The sequence below is a fragment of the Capra hircus genome, chromosome 12, assembly GCF_001704415.2.
Source record: "Capra hircus breed San Clemente chromosome 12, ASM170441v1, whole genome shotgun sequence".
Classification (NCBI taxonomy): Eukaryota; Metazoa; Chordata; class Mammalia; order Artiodactyla; family Bovidae; genus Capra; species Capra hircus.
Window position 1 is genome coordinate 42,290,890 of NC_030819.1, and position 14,320 is coordinate 42,305,209.

The 14,320-nt window shown below is 35.8% G+C and overlaps 1 protein-coding gene across 2 annotated transcripts in view; it reads left to right on the forward strand.

Moving 5' to 3' along the window:
* Nucleotides 1-14,320, forward strand: part of KLHL1 (kelch like family member 1) — a 562,289-nt gene that overhangs the window by 360,880 nt on the left and 187,089 nt on the right. The window lies entirely within an intron of this gene.

A 14,320-nucleotide genomic window follows, 5' to 3' on the forward strand; every position in this document is an offset into this window, starting at 1 on the left:
CTATTTACCTCAGTGTCCAACCAGAGTTTTAAAAAGTTGAATTAAATCTAAATTTTTCCAGCCTTTATATGAATTTTCAAAGCTGCTGAACATCTTAAGATTCTTCAGAAAAGCCGTATGTTGATCAGAAGACACTTTTTTCTTGATGGGTTTTAGAACCAGTAAATACAGATTTTGTTCTTAATTCTGACAGTGATTAATGTATGGAGTTTTTTTTTTTTTTTTTTAACCTTCAGTTGACTTGTATGTATATACTATGTATCTTATTACATTACATATGTGATTATACTGCATTTTATATTATACATTATATATATTATACATGTATTTGAAAGTGAAAGTGTCAGTCAATCAGTCATGTCCAACTCTTTGTGACCCCATGGACTGTAGTCTGACAGGCTCCTCTGTCCATGGAATTTTCCAGGCAAGAATACCAGATAGAGTGGGTACCATTCCCTTCTGCAGAGGATCTTCCTGACCAAGAATTAAACTAGGGTCTCCTGAATTGCAGGCAGATTCATCACTAGACTCATATATATTTACATAAAATTATATAATAAGTAATATTTTAAAATACTAAAAATATTTAAAGGAAGAAGAAGCTACATTTTCCTAGTGTGTTAGGGGTTTATTTTAAAAAGAAATACTCCTTGGACTGATTCTTCAGGGAGATTTGAGAGAAGAATTTGACTTATCATTTTATAATTCCTATAGATTTAAATGATACATTTCATGTTAGTGACAGACCAATATTCGGAAGGCCAGATATGAGCTGCTTATAGTATTATTAAGCAAAACATAATGAACTACTGACCAAGACAAGAATGCAAGGTCAAAGGGGATTTAGCAATCTTTAAAATTAAAAAAAAGGGGGGATATGTATTTCTAGGGTAAAGTTAAACTAAATAACCTATAAGTTTTTATATAGTTAGCAGTTTCTTTTTCTATTTAGTGAGTGCACACACACACAGAAATTCTAAAGTAAAAAGAAAAGTAAACACAATGATGGAAGTTTTAGCAGAAAAGAAAGCATGTTAAAAGATTGATTAGAGCCAAAGCATAAATGTAGACTGTAGTAAGAGTTTGCTTTTATTAATTAGTCATGAAGCAACTAACCAACTTCACTTAACCATATTTCAGTTCCTCATGTCTCACAATCTGCATTCTTACGTTTGTTACTGAGTCTATAATGTTATAGAAGTTATTTCTTATGTCCTGATATTCTTTATTATTCAAAATTTACATGCTATTATGAAGTACAAATTATATTAATTTGGATTAGAAAAACAAAAAGAAGAAGCAAATTTTGGTAGAGGCTATGGATCTTAATTGAGAACAGTGGCAGACAAAATGAGCTTCAGAAAAGAATGGAAGAAAAGACATTTAAAAAATTCAGAAGCAATAATGCTTATTTTACTCTCTGTTGAAGTAGAATTGCTAATACTGAAATAAATTCAATTGACTTAGCTATAGAAAGAACAGGAGGAAAAGGCCAAATCAAAGAAATACATAATTGAGATATACTTTAAGAAATGGTTTTTTGTATTTCCATACAAATCTTGAAATTATTTGTTCTAGTTCTGTGAAAAATGTGGCTGGTAGCTTGATAGGGATTGCATTGAATTTGTAAATTGCTTTGGGTAGTATACTCATTTTCACTATATTGATTCTTCCGATCCATGAACATGGTATATTTCTCCATCTAGTAGTGTCCTCTTTGATTTCTTTCATCAGTTTTATAGTTTTCTATATATAGGTCTTTAGTTTCTTTAGGTAGATATATTCCTAAGTATTTTATTCTTTTCGTTGCAATGGTGAATGGAATTGTTTCCTTAATTTCTTTTTCTACTTTCTCATTATTCGTGTATAGGAATGCAAGGGATTTCTGTGTGTTGATTTTATATCCTGCAACTTTACTATATTCATTGATTAGCTCTAGTAATTTTCTGGTGGAGTCTTTAGGGTTTTCCATGTAGAGGATCATGTCATCTGCAAACAGTGAGAGTTTTACTTCTTCTTTTCCAATTTGGATTCCTTTGATTTCTTTTTCTGCTCTGATTGCTGTGGCCAAAACTTCCAGAACTATGTTGAATAGTAGCGGTGAAAGTGGACACCCTTGTCTTGTTCCTGACTTTAGGGGAAATGCTTTCAATTTTTCACCATTGAGGATAAGGTTTGCTGTGGGTTTGTCATATATAGCTTTTATTATGTTGAGGTATGTTCCTTCTATTCCTGCTTTCTGGAGAGTTTTTATCATAAATGGATGTTGAATTTTGTCAAAGGCCTTCTCTGCATCTATTGAGATAATCATATGTTTTTTATTTTTCAATTTGTTACTGTGGTGAATTACATTGATTGATTTGTGGATATTGAAGAATCCTTGCATCCCTGGGATAAAGCCCACTTGGTCATGGTGTATGATCTTTTAAATGTGTTGTTGGATTCTGATTGCTAGAATTTTGTTGAGGATTTTTGCATCTATGTTCATCAGTGATATTGGCCTGTAGGAGATTCCTTAAAAAATTGCAAATAGAACTACCTTATGACCCAGCAATCCCACTTCTGGGCATACACACCGAGGAAACCAGAATTGAAAGAGACACATGTACTCCAATGTTTATCGCAGCACTGTTTACAATAGCCAGGACATGGAAACAACCTAGATGTCCATCAGCAGATGAATGGATAAGAAAGCTGTGGTACATATATATACACAATGGAGTATTACTCAGCCGTTAAAAAGAATTCATTTGAATCAGTTCTGATGAGATGGGTGAAACTGGAGCCAATTATACAGAGTGAAGTAAGCCAGAAAGAAAAACACCAATACAGTATACTAACACATATATATGGAATTTAGGAAGATGGCAATGACGACCCTGTATGCAAGACAGGAAAAAAGACACAGATGTGTATACCAGACTTTTGGACTCAGAGGGAGAGGGAGAGGGTGGGATGATTTGGGAGAATGGGAATTATAACATGTATACTGTCATGTAAGAATTGAATCGCCAGTCCATGTCTGACATAGGGTGCAGCTTGCTTGGGGCTGGTGCATGGGGATGACCCAGAGAGATGTTGTGGGGAGGGAGGTGGGAGGGGGGTTCATGTTTGGGAACGCATGTAAGAATTAAAGATTTTAAATTTAAAAAAAAAAAAAAAAAGGAATGGTGAATGACTTCTATTATCTTTTTAAATAAGTAAGGAACAGAATTTTGCATAATATTTTTCATGTTTTCTTATATACTCAGGGGAGTTATAATTTCAAAGGAATTGGAAAAATATGGAAATTTCATTTTAAAGAATGGATGATTATGTGTACAATATACATATCACAAGGAGGCTACTCAGTTTGATTCATTTATTTTTCTATATTTCCTTTTTTAAAGACACAATATAAGAACATGTTGCTAAGCAAAAAAAAAAAAAAAAAAAAAAGTTTTAACATTTTGTAACTATTGCTTCCACTGGTTTTAACTAATTTAGTAGAATGGATCTTTGTAATAGGTACATATATATTTATTTGTTATAGGTGCATTTTAAAAGTATATGTAGGTATCCATTTTGGTATGTTCTCTTCTAATGAGATATTTTAGTAAGTAGAAGCATGGTACTCTCAAAAAATACAGTTGTATGTATGATCACACCAAAAGTCTTCAGGTAAATTCACTTTTACCACAGTCAGAAATTATTTAAAAGTTTGGAGATATACAGATAGACTTTGTTTCATGTCTTAGAGCTGGTATTGTTTATTCCTTTTGAGGCAACAAGGAGAATCATTTCTCAAAACTTTCTAACAAGCATACCTACTGACTCAACATAAAAAAATAGTAATGTATATGTGTATAAATATTTATTTTCTGTAGCAAAATGTGAAAAAAAAAAAAAACAGGTTGCAGTGGATAACAAAATATGACCTAGGTTTAGAGGAGTATCATTTATAATCAGAAAATTAAAATTTTAAAAATAACAAGGAGACAGAAGAGTTTAACTTAAGGAACCATATATTACCTCTGTCCTATAAGAATTAATTATCTCTATGCAAAGCTATAAGAAATTTATTCCAAAATATTTTGTTAATGTTAGTTACAGCAATACAAGAGGGGAGAGGTCCTCAACCATTTGTCCCACTGAATGTGTGACAACTGATGAGATACAAGAAACACAAAAACTGTTTCTCTATAAAAATTATAGCCACAACTAAAAAAAACAAAAACAGTAATTAAAAGCAAGGAAAATGACAATGAATGAATCAATGGGAAAAGAGTAGTTATAAAGAAATCAAAAAGCTATGGCTTTTCCAGTAGTCATGTACGGTATGAATGTGAGAGTTGGACCATAAAGAAAGCTGAATGCAAAGAATTGATGCTTTTGAACTGTGGTGTTGGAGAAGTCTCTTAAGAGTCCCTTGGACAGCAAGGAGATCAAACAAGTCAATCCTAAAGGAAATCAGTCCTGAGTATTCATTGTAAGGACTGATGCTGAAGCTCCAATATTTTGGCCACCTAATGTAAAAAATGGACTCATTGGAAAAGACTCTGATGCTAGGCAAGATTGAGGTAGGAGGAGAAGGGGACCACAGAGGATAAGATGATTGGATAGCATCACTGACTCGATAGACATGAGTAAACAAGCTCTGGAAGTTGGTGCTGGTCAGGGAAGCCTGGCATTCTGTACTCCATGGGGTTGCAAAAAGTCAGACATTACTGAGCAACTGAATAGAGATCACTGAGCTGACTGATTACCAGTATTTGTTACTTCTTCATTTTTTCCTATTTTTTTCTCTCTGATTTGCTTGCCATATGATTAATTAATGATTATAGAAAGTCATTATCAAAGAAATAGTTTTTTTCCATAATACTAGAGTATAAGAATTTTTAAAAGCTGTATATTAAAGTTATTCTTCTTCAAAAGATACCTGTTTTCAAACAGTGTCTTTAAAGCAGAAATGCACAAACAATATATACATCTGAAATATAATGGATGTATCTTAAATATTATTTAGCTTCATTTGATCTACTATGGCATTGGCAGTTTAAGTTACAAAGTTAAGAAAATACAAAACCTTTTTATTTCAGCAACTTTTAAGTCAAAATATTGTTAATTTTAATAAGTATTTGCACATGCACAAACTCATACATTCATGTTACTACCTTTGGTCAAGTAAAATACATGGAGGAGAAGTTGTAACCTATTCTGAAAGCCTTTATTTTTGCTACGGTATATCAAGTGTTTCTGCCTTAAAAAATGGTTGATCACAGTGCTTCTGGTTTTATTCCAATCTTTCCTTAAACTGAACCTTCTCTACTGCAATTACACCTTCTACATTTTCTACTATGAATTTTATCCTATGTTGGATAATTCCAAGCAACCTACAAATTTTCATTGCTTCAGACATACTAAAGCAAAACAAAATATCTCATACTCCTTTGACCAACTACTCCAGTTCCCTGTTCTTTTTTCCCCAGCAAAAATATGTAGTCATCATTTATAGTTGCTAAATCTACTTAGTCAGAATCATCTTTCTGTTATAAAAGTTCTTTGAAATGATCATGATCACTCCAAACAGTGCTGTCATTTGTGTTTTCATATTACTTGGCTTTTCAGCAGCCTTTGACACTATCTGGCCACTCTTACTCAATAATTGCTCATTCTTTTTACTTTCTGATGTTGCAATGACCTGGGGCATCACATGAAAATAGCATTTACTTCTTTACTTTTAAATACTATCTGGGAGTCGATTATGAATTCTGATTATGTATGTCTAGCTTTAAAGATTTCCTTAAAGATAAATTCAAATACCCTACTAAGTACTTGACATTTCTAGTTAGATATTCAATAGTTATTTAAAACTTCACATTTCCAAAATGAAAGATTTCAAATTCCCAAGTCTCCCCTACCCTGTACTTCCAATTTTTAGTAAATATCACTACTAATCACTTAGTTGTTCAGACCTAACTCCTAGAATCGTTTTTAATTCTCTACTTTGCATTGAATTTAACATTCATTTCCTCAGGATGTCCTTTTCACTCGTTCTAAACCATATCCTGAATCTGTATAATACATCTCTATAATCAAACCCTAAAATACATCACCAGAGACTTTCTCCTACACTTGAAATAGCCTGCTCTTTATTATTCTAACTTTTGTGCTTAACTGCTGCCATAACTTCCATTCAGCAAACAGAATTTTGCAGTATGAATCAATTAATATCAAACTTAAGATTCAAACACTTAGAATTTCCCTGGTGGTGCAGAGGGTAAGAGTCCACCTGCCAATGCCGGGGACACGGATTCAATTCCTGATCCTGGAAGATCCCACATGCTGAGGAGCGACTAAGCCCATGCACCACAACTACTGAGCCCACACTCCAGAGCCTACACACAGCAACTACTGAAGCCTATGCACCTAGAGTCTGTGCTCCGCAATGAGAAGCCAGTGCATCACAGTGAAGAGTAGCCCACACTTGCTGCAAGTAGAGAAAACCCACACACAGCAGTGAAAATCCAATAGAGCCCAAAATTAATTAATTAATTACTTTAAAAACAGATTTAGATAGTTAGAACACAATTTTAGTATACCTGCCCTACAAGACCCTACAACTGTCCCATGATCACTCCTCTGAACTGATATCTTATCAGCTCTCAGGACACTACAGACACACTGACATATCTTCTGTTTCTTGAGCATGTCAGGTTTCTTTCGTCTCTAGTACATTTGTACCAGCTGATTCTGGGGATTAGAAACTGTGGTACCCAATAGAAGAGAGTGGTGATACAGTTTTCTCAGGGGTAAGCAATGAAAGGGGAAGCATAGTCTATAGATAATTAAAGGCAACAATAAAACTGATTAAACATTGGTCTACTTTTATCATTGTGATACCTTGACAATTCTAAGCAAAGCTAGAAAGAACTTCCTACCTCCTGGGTACAACTGCCCATCACACACCTTTTCTGGCCCTTGTTTGCCTAGAAGATGTTCACCCTATCATGGCATCACTAACTCATTTTTTTTTTTTTAATCTAAATACATCTCACCTTCAATGTGTCTTCTTAGCACTTTCATTATTGCTTAGTAATAGTTTATTTGTTTTTACCTCTTTCCTGATAACCCTTCAGAAAATCAGACTTGAGTTTCTTGTTCACAAAGTACCTGCCATAGTTGATACTCAATAAGTATTTGCTGAATCAACAAGTGGAAAGTTTATGTTAGGTCCTAGGAATTTTGGCTTCATTTATTCTAGAATATTCATTGGAAGGACTGATGTTGAAGCTGAAGCTCCAATACTTTGGCCACCTAATGCAAAGAACTGACTTATTTGAAAAGACCCTGATGCTGGGAAAGATTGAAGTGGGAGGAGAAGGGGACGACAGAGAATAAGATAGTTGGATGACATCACTGACACAATGGATGTGAGTTTGAGTAAACTCTGGGAGTTGGTGATAGACAGGGAGGCCTAGCCTGCTGCAGTCCACGGAGTCACAAAGAGTCGGACACGAGTGACTGAACTGAACTATATTCTAGCTGTCTGTTGCTGTATGATTTGTTTGGAATATGAGAGAAAGCACTGTGTTTGATTGTTGTGTGTTGTGTACTAGTTGCTCAGTCATGTAGAACTCTGCAATCCCATGGACTGTAGTCTGCCAGGCTAATTACATGGAATTAACCAGGCAAGGATACTGGAGTGGTTTTCCATTCCATTCTTCAGGGAATATTCCAGACACAGGTCGCCTGATTTGCAGCCATATTCTTTATCATCTGAGCCACCAGGGAAGCCCATGTGTCAGTTTTTTACCATCAAGCTAACAGTGGATACTAGGAAAACTGTCATCAAGGGGAATCATAGCATATTGATTCAGATTTTGCTAAAAAAATATGTTATTGATTGGACAATGGGAGGCCAGTCTTAAATAGGATCTGACCTCTCTCTTTATTCTGTTAGATAAATTAATAAAATAAATTTATAAAAATGAGTAATACATATTAGTTGTGTATTTAAAAATAAAATGTCTTAAGAAAAATTGGTTTCATTTTCATGGATAGCATAATAAACTGGCAAGACAAGTTCATTCCACAAAGAAAGGAAAACTCAAATTAAGTATAAAACTACCTCACAAGCATTTTTGTACATATTAAATAATATACATAGAATTTATCAAGAGGCCACACAGTGCAAGAAAAATTACTTTTCTCAGTTAAACATTAAAAAAAGAATTTCTCTTTCTGTTCATGCCTATTATATAAGGATGATAAAATTAAAATTGAATATATTAATTTGTAAGAGGACTAAGAAAAATTGTGGAACATTCTTAATAAAGCATAAGCCACTTAAATCATTCAAACTTTTCAAATAATTTTTATTTATGATTTGGAGGAATTTAAATGAACTATTAAAGCTATCTTAATATTTCAGCACATAGAGTTTATAGAGATGAAATCTGGAGATTAAAACAGGATCCTTAGACTTAAGAACACTTGAACTTTCAGCAAATTTCAAGGCTATAGCCTATGAAGAGAAAAGTTACACTGGTCCAATTATAGAACTATTCTTTAATTTTGATAAGTGATTTGTTTGAGATATACATAAAACTCAACATTCAAAAAACAAAGATCATGGCATCAGGCCCCATCAATTCTTGTCAAATAGATGGGGAGACAATGGAAATAGTAATAGATTTTATTTTCTTGGGCTCCAAAATTACTGCAGATGGTGACTGAAGCCAAAAAATTAAAATTAAAATTGAAAGACGCTTGTACCTTGGAAGAAAAGCTATGACAAAACTAGGCAGCATATTAAAAAAAAAAAAAAAAAAAAAAACAGAGATATTGCTCTGTTGACAAAGGGCTGTCTAGTCAAAGCTATGAATTTTCCAGTAGTCATGTATGGATGTGAGAGTTGTACCATAAAAAAGAATAAGTGCTGAAGAACTGATTCCTTTGAACTGTGGTGTTGGAGAAGACTTGAGAGTTCCTTGGTCTGCAAGATCAAACCAGTCAATCCCAGGAGAAATCGATCCTGAACATTCAGTGTAAGGACTGATGCTGAAGCTCCAATACTTTACTTACTTGATGAAAAGAGCCAGTTCTTTGGAAAATATCCTGATGCTCAGAAAAACTGAAGGCAGGAAGAGGAGGGGAAGAGAGAGGATGGAATGGTTGGATGGCATTACCAACTCGATGGTCATGAGTTTGAGTAAGCTCTAGGAAATGGTGATGGAAAGGGAAGGCTGGTGTGCTACAGTCCATGGGGTCACAAAGAGTTGGGCCTGACTGAACAAGTTAACAACAACAACAGCAATACATAAAATAGATATATTCCTGCATGCTCTTGTCCACATTGCTATTTTTATAACATAATTTTTTGCTTGTTACTATTTGAGAAACAATAAGGCAGCCTAGGGGTGATGCAACTGATGAGTTTCCAGAATTCAAAGAAGGTGAAAAAGCAAATCATTCAGTTCAGTTCAGTCGCTCAGTCGTGTCCGACTCTTTGCAACCCCATGAATTACAGCATGCCAGGCCTCCCTGTCCATCCCCAAATCCCAGAGTTCACTCAGACTCATGTGCATCGATTAGTGATGCCATCTATCCATCTCATCCCCTGTTGTTCCCTTCTTCTCCTGCCCCCAATTTCTCCCAGCATCAGAATATTTTCCAATGAGTCAACTCTTCACATGAGATGGCCAAAGTATTGGAGTTTCAGCTTTAGCATCAGTCTTTCTAAAGAACACCCAGGACTGATCTCCTTTAGAATGGATTGGTTGGATGTCCTTGTAGTCCAAGGGACATTCAAGAGTCTTCTCCAACACCGCAGTTCAAAAGCATCAATTCTTCGGTGCTCAGCTTTCTTCACAGTCCAACTCTCACATCCATACATGACCACAGGAAAAACCATAGCCTTGACTAGATGGACTGTTGTTGGCAAATAATATCTCTGCTTTTTAATATGCTATCTAGGTTGGTCATAAGTTTCCTTCCAAGGAGTAAGCGTCTTTTAATTTCAAGGGTGCAATCACCATCCGCAGTAATTTTGGAGCCCAAAAACTAAAGTCTGACACTATTTCCACTGTTTCCCCATCAATTTCCCATGAAGTGATGGGACCAGATGCCATGATCTTCGTTTTCTGAATGTTGAGCTTTAAGCCAACTTTTTCACTCTCCTCTTTCACTTTCATCAAGAGGCTTTCTAGTTCCTCTTCACTTTCTGCCGTAAAGGTGGTGTCATCTGCATATCTGAGATTATTGATATTTCTCCTGGCAAACTTTATTCCACCTTGTGCATCTTCTAGCCCAGCATTTCTCATGATGTATTCTGCATATAAGTTAAATAAGCAGGTGACAATGCACAGCCTTGACGGACTCCTTTTCCTATTTGGAACCACTCTGTTGTTCCATGTCCTGTTCTAACTGTTGTTTCCTCATCGTTATGTAAGTTTCTCAAGAGGCAGGTTAGGTGGTCTGGTATTCCCATCTCTTTCAGAATTTTCCACAGTTTCTTGTGATCCACACAGTCAAAGGATTTGGCATAGTCAATAAAGCAGAATTAGATGTGTTTTTTTTTTTTTTTTTTTTTTTTCTGGAACTCTTTTGCTTTCTCTGTTATCCAGGGGATGTGGACAATTTGATCTCTGCTTCTTCTGCCTTTGCTAAAACCAGCTTGAACATCTGGAAGTTCACGGTTCACATACTGCTGAAGCCTGGCTTAGAGAATTTTGACCATTGCTTTACTAGCATGTTAGATGAGTGCAATTGTGCAGTAGTTTGAGCATTCTTTGACATTGCCTTTCTTTGGGATTGGAATGAAAACTGACATTTTCCAGTCCTGTGGCCACTGCTGAGTTTTCCAAATTTGCTGGCATATTGAGTGTAGCACTTTCACAGCATCATCTTTCAGGATTTGAAATCGCTCAACTGGAATTCCATCACCTCCGCTAGCTTTGTCTGTAGTGATGCTTTCTATGGCCCACTTGACTTCACATTCCAGGATGCCTGTCTCTAGGTGAGTGATCACACCATCGTGATTATCTTGTTCATGAAGATCTTTGTGTATTTTTGCCATCTCTTCTTAATATTTTCTGCTCCTCTTAGGTCCATACCATTTCTGTCCTTTATTGAGCCCATATTTGCATGAAATGTCCCCTTGGTATCTCTAATTTTCTTGAAGAGATCTCTAGTCTTTCCATTTTGCTGTTTTTCTCTATTTCTTTGAACTGATCACTGAGGAAGGTTTTCTTATCTGTCCTTGCTATTCTTTGGAACTTTGCATTCAGATGCTTATAGCTTTCCTTTTCTCCTATGCTTTTTGCTTCTCTTCTTTTCACAGCTATTTATAAGGCCTCTCCAGACAGCCATTTTGCTTTTTTGCAGTACCACCCCCCCCTCACGGGGAAGGTCTTGATCCCTGTCTCCTGTACAATGTCACGAACCTCATTCCATAGTTCATCAGCCACTCTATCTATCAGATCTAGTCCCTTAAATCTATTTCTCACTTCCACTGTGTAATCATAAGGGATTTGATTTAGGTCATATCTGAATGGTCTAGTGGTTTTCCCTACTTTCTTCAATATAAGAATGAATTTGACAATAAGGAGTTCATGATCTTAGCCACAGTCAGCTCCTGGTCTTGTTTTTGTTGACTGTATAGAGTTTTTCCATCTTTGGCTGCAGAGAATATAATCAATCTGATTTTGGGGTTGACCATCTGGTGATGTCCCTGTGTAGAGAAGTCTTCTGTTGTTGTAAGAGGGTGTTTGCTATGACCAGTGCATTTTCTTTGCAAAACTCTATTAGCCTTTGCCCTGCTTCATCTGTATTTCAAGGCCAAATTTGCCTTTTACTCCAGGTGTTTCTTGACTTCCTACTTTTGCCTTCCAGTCCCCTATAATGAAAAGGACACCTTTTTTCTGTGTTAGTTCTAAAAGGTCTTGTAGGTCTTCATAGAATCGTTCAACTTCAGCTGCTTCAGCATTACTGGTTGGGGCATAGACTGGGATTAGTTTGATACTGAGTGGTTTCCTTGGAAATGAACAGAGATCATTCTGTCATTTTTGAGATTGCATCCAAGTACTGCATTTCAGACTCTTTTGTTGACCATGATGGCTACACCATTTCTTCTAAGGGATTCCTTCCTGCAGTAGTAGATACAATGATCATCTGAGTTAAATTCACCTATTCCAGTACATTTTAGTTCGTTGATTCCTAGAATTTCGATGTTCACTCTTGCCATATCCTGTTTGACTACTTCCAATGTGCCTTGATTCATGGACCTAACATTCCAGGTTCCTATGCAATATTGCTCTTTACAGCATCAGACCTTGCTTCTATCACCAGTCGCATCCAGAACTGGGTATTATTTTTGCTTTGGCTCCGTCCCTTCGTTCTTTCTGCAAATCTGGAAATTTACAGCAAATCATTAAATGTATAGAAACATGTTCTATAACTTTGGAATTACCTTGGAGCATAATGAAAATTGTTGCAGAGTTCAGAATGGTGAAGAGGCTGATCTAATGTACATAGTTCAATGGGCTCTCTCTTGTTACTGTGATAAGAGCACACTAGTGGAAAACAAGAGAAGAAAAAGAAAATCAGTTAGCAGGTAATAGAAGTTTAGAGGTGAGAATTTTTGAAGAAGTCAGATGAGGGTAATGAGTTAGTAGCAATGAAAATAGAAGCATTTTAATTCTGGATATATTTTAAAATAGAGTGAGTTTGTTGGGAGAGTGAAAAAAGAGAGAAATCAGAGAGATTATCATTTGTTTTTGTTACTGTTGTTGTTGGCTTAATCTGCACTGAGGAAGGATGTACTATTAAGATTTCTATAGGGCCTATAAGTGCAGATGTTGAGTAGGCATTGAATACATCATTTAGGAGTTGTGGGGAAATGGCCAGGAGATAAAAACCAGGAAGTGTTAGTCACTCAGTTGTGTCTGACTCTTTGTGACCCCATGGAAAGCAACCCAGCAGGTTCTCTGGTTCATGGAAATCTATACACACACACACACACACACACACACACACACACACACATACTAGAGTGTGTTGCCATTCCTTTCTCCAGGGGATCTTCCCACCCCAGGGGTCAAACCAGGGTCTCCTGCATTGCACGCAGATTCTTTACTGTCTGAGCCACTAGAGAAGCTAAAAACTAAGGAACTGCTAGCACAAATATAACTTAAAAACATGGTATCATATGGTTTCACAAAAGAAGTGTGTACCAAAAAAAGGCAAAGAAGACTGATGTTCTAGGACTTGAAGGGTTACAAAAGTGGAGACAAAAAGAAGAAAGAGCCTAGTGACTTAAATGAAGAAACTAATTATATACAATGAAAACCAAAGAAGCTTAATGTCTTGGAATTCAAGGGAATATACCATCAGAAAGGAGTGTGGATACTGCTCAGAGATCAGATAGACTGATGCCTAATAATTGATTTTTGAACTTAACAAAATGAAGGCCTTTGATGACTTTGACAAGATTATTTACTGTGGAATAGCGCTAAGAAAACATCAAAAAACTGGTGTTTAAAGTATAAATGCATAGAATCTTTAAAACTGCAAAACTGAACTGAAAAAGTAACCAAAAAAATGGCTGGAATTGTCAGCATGGGTCAACTGATGAGAAACAAACATTGAAAGTTCAACATAAAAATTTAAATAAATAATCATTAATTATAACAAATATTTAGCTAAGGAAAGTAAGAAATCAAGATAAATCTAATATAGAAATAGCAGATATAAAGAGTAACTACTACCTTTAAGGCTAATACCAAAGTCCAGAACTGAGATCTGGATCTCCTTGAAGAGGAAACAAACATGGCTTTCTAGATGGTAGAGAAGTCACTAAGTTAGTAAAATAATGGCAGAACTAGAGAGAAACCTGTTCTCTAGAACTTATTAGAAATCTTCCTGACATGTCCCCAAAGAGACACCCTACTGCAAAAATCACCTGAGGAGTCTTTTGGAAGCAGTTTCTAACTTCTTCTGGCCAGCATGCACTACAAGAGGCAATTATTGGAGAACTTGCAGGCAAATCATCACATTATTGTTATTTAGTGGCTAAGTGGGCTCATACCAGGAAACAAAATCTGCAATGTCACTTTTGAGCCCTCTACGTCAATGCTTACTTAGTGCTGGTTGGCAAAGAAAAATTACTTAAAGGACCTAGATATTTTAAAAAAAAATAACCTAAAATAATGATTTTGGAACTAGGAGTTAATAAAATGATATTAATTGTAAAACTGGGGGGGGGGGTGGAGTCAAGCATGTTCATATACTAACAGGTATGATCCAGAAGAGAGGGAAATTTGATGACGTATGAGAGAGG